At 39.9% G+C, this 15,431-nt stretch overlaps 1 protein-coding gene across 3 annotated transcripts in view; it reads left to right on the top strand.

Moving 5' to 3' along the window:
• Window positions 1–14,931: 14,931 nt before the first annotated feature.
• The window catches only part of slc38a4 (solute carrier family 38 member 4), a 31,808-nt gene continuing 31,308 nt past the window's right edge, over window positions 14,932–15,431 (top strand). The window contains exon 1 of one of the 3 annotated variants that reach the window (XM_012924010.5): window positions 14,932–15,175. The gene's annotated coding sequence lies outside the window, so the exon portion shown is untranslated. Of the gene's footprint in view, window positions 15,180–15,310; window positions 15,330–15,431 lie in introns of those variants that run through there. The other 2 variants (XM_012924008.5, XM_076875730.1) reach the window with 2 other exon arrangements.

The following is a 15,431-nucleotide window of genomic DNA, read 5'->3' as shown; positions in this document are numbered from 1 at the left end:
ATTATCCATGTGCACTGTGAAGCAATGTCAGATGGTTTTGCAGTTTTGAGTATAGCCCTGAACACTTCACTGTGCAATTCATTAACAAGGTCCGCGTCAGGTGTCAGGTGAACCAGGACACTCTGATGATAAGTGGGCTACAGGAGCAAGAAAACATAAATGGAAGAGGGCCAAAGCCATGGCCAACTACCAAGACTTTGTGAAGTACCCTCTGAAAGTCTCCTAGAAGAAGTGAATGCAGTATTACAGACAATCTCTACTGCGACCATCATTGAAACCAACCAGCTGATATACACCACAGCAACAGTGATCCTTGAGATGCTTGGCTACAATATAAACGCCTGCAAGGAGCAGGACCCTCCCTGGAGAAGGAGACTAGAGGCCAGACTAGATCACAAATACTGTAGATTGCACTAAAAGGTATAGAAAAAAGTGCTTGCTTAAATTAAACCTTGGCACACATGCTAGACGAAGAGAAATTCACTAACTATCAGAACCGCAGAAAGGTGTGGTAAAGAAAGAGGTTCTTTAGAAATACAACAAGCTGAGGCCTTAGAAACTGCCAAGCAATGACTAACAGCCATGGCTAGCTGCCTAAAGAGGTATACCAGAGACAGAAGCCAGGAGAATAAACCAGATTTTCTGCTCTGAACCACCCAAGGTGCGCTTTCAGCGGGAACAGCCCCACCGAGGCTTTAGACAGAAATGCCGGAAGAGCATATGGGAAAGGGACGCAACGCCTATCAACAGTGCTGTGGATAGTGCATCTAAGAGCAGAGCACAGAAACCTCCCTAAAAAGTAATCCAGTAACCATCACAGTGGCAGACATCCAGACAGAGTCACAAGCATTGGCATAAACACCAGAGGGACTAAACACCAGCTAGAAGTAGACAGAGCAGTCGCTTGAGACCGTAAGACCAGACTGACGAACATGTGCACCGCCTGGATTGACTACAAGAAGGTCTTTGCCTCACACATGAATCCTGGAATGCCGAGAACTGTACAAGAGGAATTCAGGGGGATGCGGGAACCAACACTAGAGGGAAACTTCAAACCAGCACTCTGAGACATCCTGAAAGAAAGAAAAGGAAGAAAAAATGTTCTGACTAATTTTAGACTTGTGGACAAATATGTATGATATGGTTTCAAAAAGGCAAATCTAGTTTACTTTAACTGAAAAAAGCATTTTTCTTTCCTTTCTCAACATATGTCTTAAATAGCCACCATTTTGAGTTTTCAAACAGCCAACGGGGTTTTATCATAAAAGTAACCATAAAAGTGTCATGAAACGCTGTGTGGCAGGCAGGGATTGGACCCAAACGCAAACTCACAGGGACAGAACTTGAACTCAAAAGCACAGCTTTATTGCTGGAAAATAGAAAACAAGCAATACAAAACTAAACTAAACTGGTCAGAGGGCCCGGTGGCGCCAGTGTCCGGCAGCCTCGCCTCTGTCAGTGCGCCCCAGGGTGGCTGTGGCTACAATGTAGCTTGCCATCACCAGTGTGTGAATGTGTGTGTGAATGGGTGGATGACTGGATATGTAAAGCGCTTTGGGGTCCTTAGGGACTAGTAAAAGCGCTATATAAATACAGGCCATTTACCATTTACCATTTAAACTGGGAAAAGCTAATTATAACACATACAGAAGACACGGGGAGACTCACACACAGCATGAGGGACAACACGACACTGACTCAGAGAAACACAGGGTTTAAATACACTGGGGAGTAACAAGGGGAATGAGACACAGGAGGAGGGCACAGCTGGGAGAAATCAGGACTGACGAGACAAGCAAAGCAGGACACATTCACATAAGACATGGACCTTCAAAGTAAAACAGGAAGGATCACACAGAGACACGAACTTGACACAGTGGAGACAGCAACTAAGAAACACAGAGACATAAACCATAAGGCAGAGGACTCTAAGAACCGAGAGACACAGAGGGGAACTCAAACATGCAGACACAGACTTACACAGAACAGAGGGGACATAGAGAAACATGAAGGGCAAGGGATCGAAACTAGAAACCATAGAATAACTCACACAAGTACAATAATACAAACATCACAAAGAACTAAAAACGCTGGGTCAGGAGACCCAGGACCGTGACAAAAAGAGTCTGCACCACTCGTTGTCCTTGTATTTCACCATTAACGATTTCCCTGTAACAATATCTGTTACACTCTTTCTTTGGGCCTTATATTTAATACACCCTGAAGCAAAGTCTGGACTTTTCGATTCTATGATGTAAAATCCACTGTGGTGGTGTACAAAGGCAGAAGTATAGAAAATTGTGTCTTTGTCGAAGAAATTATGGACCCAACTATCACTGAACTTAATCTCCAATGTGTTTAGCTCAACAAAGCATTCAGACTATGACTCTGCTTGCTAAATTGGCTGGATGGAACAGGTCATAATAAATAAATAATAAATCTGATAAAGAATTATATCAGAAAGACTAAACCTAAAATTTATACTAAAGTTGCTTGTGTATAAGTAAATACAAGTTTTTAAACAAGTGGCTGTTTTACCTTCCTGGTTCGTGGTCACTGGCTGGTGTTTATTAAAGGACAGGAAATGTTATATGTGACTAAACCCATCTATACCCTTAGCACTCTTGAATGGTAACTCCCACAAAGGTTTGTTCTTTCCATATTCACAGTGTTACTGATTGAACTGTCATAATAAGAGCTGACATTTAAATGGAATGAGAAGGACAAATCCACTTCTACTAGTAAATATCCTTTCTGCTGAAGGATCTTTGAGCAATATATATATTGGCTTCCCACTGGTTCGGGGAAGGCAAAAGACTAAGGGACCAATCATATTTGCTCATGTGAACAGTGAAGGTAGCTAGAAGCTGTTTCTGTAAGTCACATGAGGACAAAGATAGCTGATGTCTATTTTGGTGTCCCCGTTGCCCCTGTTGATTCCTTGTATTTATTATATTACAAATAGTGAACATTTGCATTATTGCACATAACCATTTTTAAATGCAGTAATTAAAATAAACGGAGAGCTATTCGATACTACAAATCAGTGCCAAATCAGAAATATTCTGTTTTAAATCTGACGAGTATTTACAATCAGTAGTTGTGGTAACCTTGAGTACAGCGTATATAGCCAGGATAAGGTGTTCTGCCTGTCAGGGTCCACTAATTACTTTTCAGGCTTTCTCCCAGCTGCACCAACCTCTAAAGGAGAGGGAAAAAATAAAACAAGTATCACATTATCACAGTATTACCAACTAGGAAAGGAGGCTAAAGTTCATTTCCTTAAAATAACCCCAGAACCACAGGGCGAAATATGTGAACATATGACAGTTTTAAACCTGCTCTTGTGAATATTTTTATGTTGTCAAAGGAAAAGATGAGTGACTAGAGACCTGTGGACGATGCTGTCATTGAGGAAAAACAAAAAAATGTACTCTCCTTTAAACCTTTATTGTCTTTGAGCTCATTGTTTCAGTTTTAGAGTCATAGTTTCAGTCTCATTGACTCTGTATTAGTGTTAAAGTCCTGAAAAATCCCCTGTATTTGTCAGCCTATAGACAGCAAGTAGCTGATCTATCCATTATACTCCCACTTTGTGTCATCAAGAAGTTATTACTAATTAATTATTTCACTTTCCTTTATCTTAACAGACAAAACAGACACTGTTAATCCAGATTACAAATATGTCACACCAGATTGCTCATGAATCATTCTTTTGTCTGTCGAGTTTCCAAACAAAAATAAGTCTACCCACAGGATAGCCCATGCTGCGCTGTAACTGACAAACTGCATACGTCCCCTGTTTTCTCCACACACGTGTGGATCGTGACCGGTGGGCTCTCCGACACAGCCGACTGTTTATGGCCTGTTTGGGTTCATCAGAGCCAAACATCCACATCAGGAAGGGGAGCAGGGGGTGAGCTTTTGAATATAAACAGCATCTTCAGCCATCAAAAATGTGCCCCCGGACCTGTTAGTGAGCGGAGCCCTGAAAAATAGACATCAGACATTGCATAATATCTTATGTAACAAGCCTCAGAAATTAATAGATGGGGCAGAGAGGCGGAAGAATTGGGAAATTATGCCATGGCCTTGCAGTATTGTATCGGTGCCCTGGCATGAGGGGCACACAGGAGGGCTCAAAGGATTTTAGGGGGGAATGTCAACTGCTTGATGAGAACAGAACGTTTGAAGAGTTTCAGACTTTCAAGATAGATTAAAAATTCACAAATTATTAGACTAAGCGTCTTTTAGACTAAAACAACCTGATGCTTTTTCCAGTAATTCCAAGTCTTTTGGTTCATCATAGGTTGATAAATTCCTGACTAGTTAAGATAAAAACATGCCATAAGAACAGAGTAAGATAGGAAATGTGATCTATACCTTGTTAAACATTTTAACTCAAGACTGAGTTTGAGTTAAGAAGAAACTTGCTAGTTTCCTGTCTTTGGTTTTAGGCCAATGACAGTTCTCCACACCAAGGGAAGTGGGGTGATTGGTATTGATAACAATGCATCGAAGTGATGTGGTGCAGCACATGCATGCTTGTGCAGAAAAGGGAAGCATTGTTTTGAAATTTTATTTTGACACTAGCAGGGCTGGCTTCTGCTTTAGTAAGACCAGAAGGGAAGTTTTAACTAATCTAACCCATAGCAAGCCTGAAGACTTTGTTTTTCATGATAATGAGTGGTGCAGATTGAACAACTAAAAACTAATTTAGTTATGACACTGCCTTTTCTAATCTTAAGTGGTGTAAGTGTAACTGAACTGATATTGCAAATGCAAAGTACAACATCTGTAATGCGCATTTATAAACCCTTTCTAAAATGCTTTGCAATTAGGCATTCACATTTATTTAGCAGCACTTGATTCCTGAATAGAAAACAACATTAAATTGGTTAAATGTAGTTAACTCTAGGTGAATTAAATCTTTAACCACAACTCATGTGCAGGGTCTGTGTTCTTCACACACAGCAGAATATATTTCCTACTTTAACTGCACTGTTTTCACTAATGCAAACTGATATCAACCTATGTGAGCTCAGCCTTAAATAGCTGATAGCATTTTATTTTTGCATTGAATGAAGATGTGTATTATTCTACACATAATATTATATATCTAAAAGGAACATTGGACAAATTATATACACATAATTTGCATGTTTTGAAGCATTTTAGGATCAAATCTGACAAGTGCTAAAATAAAAATTTAAAACAGCCTATTATACCAAAATATTCAACAAAACTGTATGAAACAAATTTACCATATGGACACACTGCATAATCAAGGAATTTATCTTCTGTCAGATAAAGCTTGACATATACATATGCAGTTTTACAGGGGGTGTGGATTTCATGCCAGCAGATCTGATTTTGTTTCCTAGTACTATTGCACAACTTTATTTGGTCTCACGTGTGCAGTACATCTGAGCAGCCTACACTGACGTTCAATTAATTAAATGTGAATTAACCAGGAATCTGATTACTATTATTTATGATTTTTTTGTGCGACTTTCTTACCACAAGTGAGTCATAAATAAAGTTTTATCCTCTGTAAATCAATTATGTGCTTTGGCTCTTATGGTCAGAAAACACCCATCTGGATAAACATCTATTTGTAAGAGGTGAAGGGTCTTTGTCAGGGTCTCGCTTCTCGTCTTCAAACACTTCTTTTATGCTAAATCGGGAAGACAGATGTTAGATTTAACAAAAACACTCTGGGGTCCTACGCGTTTGCCCTCCCCTTTGATTTTTGTAAACATTGTTCAGCCGTGTCAAAACACAGATGTGGTTATTATTCAGAAAACAGGGTCTGACATTGAACAAGGGCCTGCAGGGCCTAAAAGTTCCAAATTCCAAATCTAAAGTTTTTATCTGTCCCAGCTCACGTGCAGTAAACTCAACCTGTCCCAGCGATCACTCCAGCAAAAGTTCAGAAAGTTGGCAAATGCATTTGTGCAATGTCTTTCTCAGTTTGTCAGTTACATAACGCAAGCGTTCGTTTGACTGGTTTGCTGAGTGGGAGTATTATCATGCAGCAACAGGTATGTTCCAGTCTAAAGTTTATCTAAGTTCTGTTTGCTAATATTACGATCCAAGTCCAAGTTATGAAGTTCAGCAGTATTTGAACAGAGAGGGTGGGATGGCTTTGAGCAAATAGAACTCTTACACCGTTGTTGGGCCAATCACGATAACCGATAAACGGGATACACATGTGTAACATCAAATCAAAGGAAAGGTCACACTGCTTTTAAATAGCTTATTAATATATACTTAAAAGCAGCCAGCCCTTTAATTGCAGCATGATAAAAAAATGTGACATTTGTCTTAATTTGTAACATTTTTTAATCTATATTTAATTGTTGTTACTTTGTCACTTGAATTGTGCATGTGTATCCCACCACAGTGATCACTATTAATAAAATATTAATAATCAGTTTTATTCTTCCTTCTGTAACCACTAAAATTGATTGCTGTAGATTTTAGTCACAAGGTTTGTTGATATGTCCAAAGTAAATGTACCAATTATTGTTATTATGTACCAGCCGTGGTTACACCAGCCTCTTATTAGCAGGCAAACATCAAAGTAGCATAGCAGCATGTAGCTCTACAGCACAAATATTTTTAGCTCATTTTTTTTGTTTAATATTTAAGCAAAAATCACAATTCTGAGAATCATGTTTTAGTATTTTCACCCTCTTTTCTTTTTCTGAAAGTTGTGAGTATAATATTATGTTTTACCTTCAATTAAAACTTAAGTGCTAGAAAGTTTATTATCATTTTTGCTAATTATTATCTTTCTGCTCAGCATTAGCACATTCTTCTTTACATGCTCAACAATAAAGAGCGATATTTATCATTATGTTTATGTTACTTATCCACTTTAGCAAGACTTTTGTTCTGCTTACCCCAGAGCAAAATCTCTTCCTTCTTAGCTAACATAAGGAAATATTTTGGTTTGGGGTTTTTTCCTCAGCTAACATTGCAGCTAACTGTTCATCTGTCATTTGCTAATAAGTAGTTGGCTTTTCTACATGGAAAAGAAACTGCCACACCAGACAGCAGAGGCATAAGAGGCATAAGTCAAACAAACCTAGTGATATGCTATGCTATAAATTGCCGTTTTCCATTGAAAGTATGGGCAACTGTAGCAATCTTCTAGCAACCAAATCTGTCACAATGAGTTTTTGGTTATACTATGTTCAACACAGGCATGTCGATACCTGTGAGATTGCTTATATGGTGTTTGCCACACTGCAAACTGACATTATGTGTGTTTTCAACGTTATACAAGTCACAAAGAGCAGCACATTTCAGCAACATATAACAGAATTTTAGTAGTAATGTGATTAATTGTTTCACCTTGCTCTTAAATACATGCAGTATCTGTACTGCAATTGTTCAACATCGTCCATTATAAAGTGTTTAGTTTTAATTGTGTTTTGTTTCCTGCTTTTTAGATTTTGATTTTATTCTCCCATTTAAATCACCAGTAAATTCAGAAGCTAGGTAGTTGACATCAGGGAATAGACATTTTCGCCTTGTCAGCAGTGATTAGCAGGAAGTCCCAGCCAGTCTTTAGGCTTGTGTGATTGGGCCTCAATGTTCTATGAAGACGTTTGGAAGGAATATTTTATATTTTAAGAGTTATTATTTGAATGAAAGTATGAATGAACCACAAAGCCTAGCATTTTTCAAAGGAGAAGATCCTGTCACAATCTGCTGTAAACAGTTAACTAACCATCAGCATTCATTCCTTTTCAGGTAGGAAAGAACAAAGGTCATTACAGTTCACTTCTAAGATTCTATGTAATTCATTTTGTAATTTCAAAAGCTAAAATAAAAATTGGCCTTGAAAATGTTAGTTCTTTAGATCCATTGACTGCTATTTATAAAGGACTAATTTTCCTCGTGGTAACCGCATCTAAACATAGAAGGCACTTTTAGGTTCTGTTTCTCTTCTGAAAACAAAAGAAGCACATGATGGGAGTGTTATGATGAGAGTGTTATGATGAGAGTGGCTGGATGGCTTTGAAGCCCAATTTTCTTTGTTTCTCTAAACTGTTTGCTATCAGTCTCAGGTGGAATTGCTGCGCTGGCTTCTCTCACTGGGTCCGCCTCTGGGCAGCATTTCCCTATAGTTCCCTCCTTCATACACCTGCTTCACATTTGCGATCGAGTGCTGGGTATATCTGGCTGGTGGATTCACCAGTTCTTTGCAGGTTTGTTACAAATAACAGGTAATGAAGGTGGCTCAATGGGCGCCATGATGGTGATGACAATCTGTTTGTTTCCTCCCAGTTACCTGTCTGAGCTGTTGTGGAAACTTTGGCTCTTTGGAAATACAAACCTCCTCCATGACTCCATTCACCTAGAAAACAAGTAAGGCTGACACAGTTTTCACCTCTGTCAACAGTGTCCCACTACTGGACTGCTTTTAGCTCCCTATTTAAAGGCAGTGCTCACTAATGAACTGCAGAACCTCCCGACCATCTATCCACTACTTCTTCATTCAGTCGTTGTCAATAAAATAAATCTTAAACTTCCCAGCTGTTCTTTGAGTCTGCTCTCTGGGTCTACAATTAGCCACATTATTACAGGAAGCAGTCATCTATAAAACTGAATAAATCTCATTCAACCTTTATGATCCTGTACATTAAACATAAAAGTTTTTAATTAAATGTATTCGTGTCAAGGTGTCAACTTTTGCACCATATCTATTTATAAACGGCATGTTGCAATTAGAACGTCGCTCATGTGTGCCGGTTTTGTTTTTAGATACAGAATGTAACCCGCAGCTCAAAGGCTCTCAAATAGTTGCAGCTCTGCTATTGAAATCCATTTTTAGGTCAAGTCCCAGACATGCACTCCTTTCCATTAATCTGAGAGCATTTGATCAGGTCAGCTTCATGTCCGAATGTGCACACTTGTCGCTCTTCTATAAAATTAGCGACTACAATCTTACAAGGTTGATCTGGCACAGTAAAACTGTAGTAACATTTATGTGTCACTGTCAGCACAGCACACGTCACATTAATACGATTACAACTGCAGGTGTCCTCTGCTCAAACTAGTTTAAAGGGAGACTAATATTTTTTTAAAAAGCAAATATTAACAGATGCTGCCCTGGACAAAGCCTGAACGTGGTGCATCAGGCCGTTTTTTCCACATTTTGGCAGCAGCATTGTTTCATAAACATAAAAGTGCAACAGTCTGGCACACGCAGAGCTTCTAAAATCCCATAATGGTAACTTGGCTTAGTTCATCAGTGTTGTAGGTGTGTTTGAACGAAAGCATGAGGAGCATAAACATAATCTATCAAATCCCTGTGCTATGCGTGAGTAAGTGTATAGTCTCTGAGTTTCATACAGGTGGGTTCTGCCTGGCCTGCAGTGCTTGTTTGATCACTGAAAATGTGGCACATACTTTGAGTTTAACAGTCTTACTTGAACTGTTATCACCTAATGATGGTCAACATTGCAAATATATTTATGTAATATACATTACATTTACAATAAAACGCTTTAAATATATGGTACCAAAACTTTACTTCAATTCAACATTCGCCTCAAGGTCCTTTATACTGTACATTCAAGACCCTACAATTATACAGAGAAAACACCAACAATTAAATGATCCTCTATGAACAATCTCTTGGTGACAGTGGGAAGGAAAAATACCCTTTTAACAGGAAGAAACCTATGGCACAGCCAGGTTTATGGAGGAGCAGCTATCTGCTTTAAGTGTCTGAGGGTATAAAATATTACTATTACACTGTACTAAGTGTTGAAGCATTGATGATGAGTTGTAGATGATATGATGATGATGATGCTCACCCAAACTCCTACCTCTTATCCCGATGTTGTTGACATCTGCTCTGCTGTGTTATGTTCCTACCTTGTGCTTTTATTAGCTAATATCAGTAAGTTAGCGGCCACTCATCTGCACTGCAAAGATGGCAGTTTTGCAGTGACCATAAAGATGCATAGCATAACCAACATGCACAAACTACAACAAACATAGCATTCGAACACCAAACGTCCAGAAATGCACATGGTGAATGCAGTATTAAGGTAGGTAGGTAGGCAATATTTATGCAGTTTCATTAAGATCTGACTTCTTCCTCGTTTGCTCTCTCCTTGGCTCTCCTCTCAGTGAGCATGAGCGTGTGTCTTCCAGGAATTGGCCCAGGCGCACCTGTTTTCCATCTGTAGTCACTGGCAATATTTAAACCCAGCTTTCATCTCCACGTTTCGCCAGATTGTTAACCTACTTCATGTGGCTGTGAAGTGCAGGCCGCTTGCATTTCAGATTTATGTTCTACTTACCTGCTGTTAACTTGTGCTTTCACTTACCTGCTTCTCTCCTCCTACTCTTGGAATAGCATACACATCTACATACCTGCCTGACCCACTATCATCCCAGACTAGGAGTCAACCATGTATCATCGATAGAGGACAGAAAGGAAAGACACTTCTGATTCAGTGACGAGTTACTTACCTGAATAAAACATTCAGGTGACTGCAGAAACTTGTCTGATTTTCTAACAAGAAGCCTACCTGAGTGGCTTATTCACGTTTCTGAGACATCCCAGGAGTATCACCTGTTTCTTTGTCGTAAAATTCTCACCTAAGTTGAACACCCAGCTTTTAAGAAGCTCCATGGTTAACTTCTATTGCTTTTGTAAAACCATCTTGGCTTTTTTCATTAAACGTTATGAATCTGTGATCAGCGATCTGCGTGTGTGTCCTCTGTGCGAATAGTGACACTAAAAGTTATCTGCATGTGTTTTACCTGCACTTTAACAGCGTGGAGAACCCAGCAATGTTCTGTGCCTGAAAAGGAACTCGGAAAAAGTAGGTCATCTGGCTTCATGTTCATACACGTGTTGCACTGTTGGGATGTGCAGTTTATAATATCTGCCTGCAAATCCTCTGGTCTCAGATACAGCTGCTCCATGGACCAGCTATCGTGTGACAATAGTTCACATGAACTTGTTACCTGACAGAAAAAGCCAAAGTGATGTAGAAGCGGATGAAGATGCCAACTTTTGGATGGTTAACTCGTTGAGGTATTAGAGACTTCTTCAGGGACTTACTTCCTGCTGACAGATTCTCCGTCTAATTACTGCCAGTGTGGTTCAAGTATTCATAATCGCTGTCAGCTGAAATGAGCCGACTCTCATGAGATGATTTATAGCATTTCTGTGCTGTTATTCAAAACATGAGACAACACATGACACGTAGCACCAAAAAGGGGGAAAAGCATGTCGAGCTGGCCTGTAACACCACACACAACTATTTCTGACCTCAGTGGGCACGTTGGCTAATAATAAGAAGGCATAATAAGAATAAGAATAATAAGAAGCTTATTTTTTAATGCAATCAATCACCCATGCTATTCCAAAATATTGTTCTGCCCACTGTTATCAGCTGTACTGCGCATATAATAAAGAAAACTATCACTTGTTGCCTGCTTGTTGCCACATGAATGCCTGCTGAGAGGTGAAACCTGAAGGCGGATAAAGTCGAACCAACATCGGCTTCCTCTTTCCATCCTGTAAATACGGAGCAAGGATGTAGCAGAGAACAGCGGGTCAACAAAGCACACTTGGAATGTTTTCATAAACAGACGTGTTCAGTGTGTCGTTTCGGTGATGTTTGACGATAATGAGCTTTCAAATGTAAAACCAAAACATGCACAAAGGTGCACAGCAACAAACTTGAAGTGACAGCTGATGAAAGTCAGTTAAATGAAGAAAATGGCCTATCTATATAAAAATCCCCACTCACCACTGTAAGCAGTCTTCCTTCATGCTCGGGTCCTCTACCATAAGCCCGGGAGGTTGAGGGTGCTGCACAGTATCTTTACACTTCTTAGGACTGTGCGCTTCTGGACGGAGAGCTCAAATGTCATTCCTAGTATCTGCTGGAGCCACTCGCCTAGTTTGGGTGTCGAACAAGCTATAGGTTCATGTAACCCCTTCTGCTGGGATTATTGTGTAGTAGCATTCCAACAGCTCCCTATTCCCATCCCTTGTCTACGTTCTTGTTCCAGTAGCCCACTTCTCATCAATGTGCCCTGATTCCTTAACACCTGATGTGGTACTTGTTAATCTAGGAGATGTTCGAGCCAGCATGGCATCCTGTATGGTTTAGGTAGCATGGGGGGCCTAGCCAGATGGACATCATGGTCGAGATTGGTATCCCCACCCTGTTCTGCTATATATATATATAGAGAGAGAGAGAGAGTGAGAGAGAGAGATAGAGAGAGAGATATTGTACATATATAGCTAAGTTATCTGGCAGATAATTGTTTGTAATGAAAGACAGACAGAGAGTACCGCAAACACTGGAAGAAATATTGAAAGTCTACAAAATGTAAGAAAAACTGTTGAGTCCATTTCATATTGTTTTAAAATGTTTGCATTAAGTTCGATGTATTACATACAAACACACCATATTGTGAAGACACCCAGTCTCAATAGGCTTATCCAGTAATATCTCCTTTAAATCGGTCAAACAGTGTTTGGCCCAGTGATGAGGAAAAGATAGCAAAGAAGGTTTTCAGCAACAGACCTGTCGCATCAAGAAATTCTTTGACAAGTGGTTCCTATTTTATTTTCATGGAAGAAAAGGTGCTCAAACTGAGCACCAAAATGGGGAAGAAAGGTGATTTAAGTGACTTTGAATGTGCCATGATTGTTTATGCCAGATAGGCTGATCTGAGTCTTTCAAAAACTGCTGATCTGCTGGGAGTTTTCCACACAACCATCTGTGGTTTTTCTAGAGAATGGTCTGAAAAACAGAAATGAGTGGCGGTCAGTGTTGGTCAAGTTACTTGAAAAAAGTAATCAGTAACTAATTACGATTACTTCCCTTAAAAAGTAATCCCGTTACTTACTGATTACTTATTTTCAAAAGTAATTAATTACTTAGTTACTTAGTTACTTTTTAAAAACACGATTTACAACCTGAATAGCTGATAAAGTGATAGATCTTTCAGCCCAATTCTACTTTTTCTACATAATCCATCATACAAAATGTAATCAAATGGAAAAGTCTCTTTTTAAAACTTGTTTTATTAGTTTTAACCTTTTAACTTTATGCATCAAGCAAAAATTTAATTATATGCAACATTCTCTGACTGGAAGAAATTTGTTAAACTTATTTTCTGCACATTCCAGCACATAAAATATTTTTGTGTGTGTGTGTGTGTGTTTACACTCACTCTTTCAAATAGATGCAAGTAAAACACAGCAGAAAATAAATAAAGTCAAAGACTAGCGGTCCTGTTGCTCTATTTTCACCTGTAAAGCAGGAGTGGCGTAGGCGGAGGTTTACCCTGGTGCAGGTGTGCCGAGAGTTTCTCTGTGAGTTTCCCATTACGTCATAGCGCACTCGGTGCTTGCTTGGAAGTTTAGGGGTGGGGGGGGGGTTTCGCTTTAAAAAGAAGTTTTCATCCCACGCACAACGGACACTAATGTTTTTGTCACTTTTTATGGAATCTAACTCAAAGTAAGGTCAGTACTTCCACGCTTTGAATGCTGCACGCTCATACTCTCTCCCGCACCCATATAATCCATTGTTGATCTGCACACAGCTGTTGTCAGGAACGTCGCACTCGCTTACGTCACTGTTATGAGACATTCTCGCAAAAAAATCACGTTTTAGTAACGCAGTAACGCAGCGTTCCTACGGGAAAGTAACGGTAATCTAATTACCGTTTTTGCAATAGTAATCCCTTACTTTACTCGTTACCTGAAAAAAGTAATCAGATTACAGCAGATTACTGCCCATCTCTGGTGGCGGTGAGCGGCAGTGAGCAGCAGTTGGACAATAAAAGACCGGAAAAAACGCTGCCTGATGGGCTGAGTCTTAATTTCTGCTGTGACATTCAGAGTTTGCCATAAACAACATGAAAGCATGGATCTGTCTCCTGCTGCTGTAATGTGTAATGTGTGGGAGATACTTTGTTGGCACACTTTGCCAACTGAAGTTTTGTTCTAACGCAGCGGTCCCCAACCCCGGGCCTCGGACCGGTTCCGTGAGTCGTTTGGTACCGAGTTGACGCTCAGGTGAGAAATGTATGGTTTTCAGGGTTTTTATCGGTTTTCAGCGTCATTTTGTTATCGTTTTTATCGTTAACTCGGTTTTCCTGGGTCTTTTCACGTGTGTTATGAATAAATCTTCTTTTTTTCGGTACCGGTACTAGTTTTATTTTGTTGTATTTATCAGCGACACCTTAAAGGCCGGTCCGTGAAAATATTGTCGGGCATAAACCGGTCCGTGGCGCAAAAAAGGTTGGGGACCACTGTTCTAACGTGCACTAACCAGTGTCACAGTCACCAGATCCCAATTTAATAGAGCACTTTTGGGATGTTACACGGGAGAGTCGCACCATGAACGTGTAACTGATAGATCTGCAGCAACTCTGTAATGCTGTCACACCAAAATCTGCCAGCAATATTTCCAACACCTTGCTGAATCCATCCCACAAAGGCTTAGATTTCTATGCCTGCTGTTAAAACTCACGACACTAAGATTTAATGTGTATTTGTGTAATATTTATTCCTTTTGGGGGGAAAGTAGTTAATGCAAGGCAGTAAAATAATACAATGGATAATAAATGCATGGCAAATAAAGGCGACAGTAAACTGCAGCTTCCTCAAACTTGGCCACCACCACAGGAACGCCCAAATGATAAGTCCGTTCCAGGTCCTGCTCGCTTTAAAAGCAGTGAATTGCACTGAACTGGCAGCGTGAAGCTGTTTTTCTCCAACAATGTGGTCAGCCAGAATGTAAACAACGACTCCCTGTCATTAAACCTGTATTTATCCTAAACACTGCCCAAACATAAAATTGGACACTCATTATAAATGGCTAAGACTACAACGTCTGTTTCAGGTGGAAAAACTGGTAAAAGACTGACTGAGCGACTCCACTCAGACCGTCACTTTCTGAGCTCTGGGCTGTTTAAGTGTATCCTCAAATCAAATGAGGTAATTGGGAGAAGAAGGAGCCCCCAGCAGCGGTGGGTGTAACACGACGCTTAAAGAGTTGCTATCATCACATGGCAGATGGAAATTTCCATTCAGTGTCCTTGCTTGTTAAATGGGAAGGGTCTGAAGCGCTCGTTTCCAGTAGTCCGCTTCCTCCTGCGCCGCTCTTACACAGTAGGTAAGACCCCGACATTTCCATTAACATCTGCTCTTTACTTTAAGTTTTTTTTTTTTCCCATCCTTCTTGTGATTAGCTGCCTAATCATTACCCTCCCTTTCTGATACTCTGGAAGCGGGCAGTTTGACTCGGAGGGCTTACCCCCGCCTGGTAAGCAGTGTGGTGAGGTTTAATGACTAAAATTAGAACATGTAAGTCAAATCATAAATAATAATAATGACAGAGAGCTCACTTGTGCGCGGGTTTATTTGG

Source organism: Maylandia zebra, linkage group LG17, assembly GCF_041146795.1.
Source record: "Maylandia zebra isolate NMK-2024a linkage group LG17, Mzebra_GT3a, whole genome shotgun sequence".
NCBI classification, from domain to species: Eukaryota; Metazoa; Chordata; class Actinopteri; order Cichliformes; family Cichlidae; genus Maylandia; species Maylandia zebra.
This window is presented reverse-complemented; position numbering and strand designations above follow the sequence as displayed.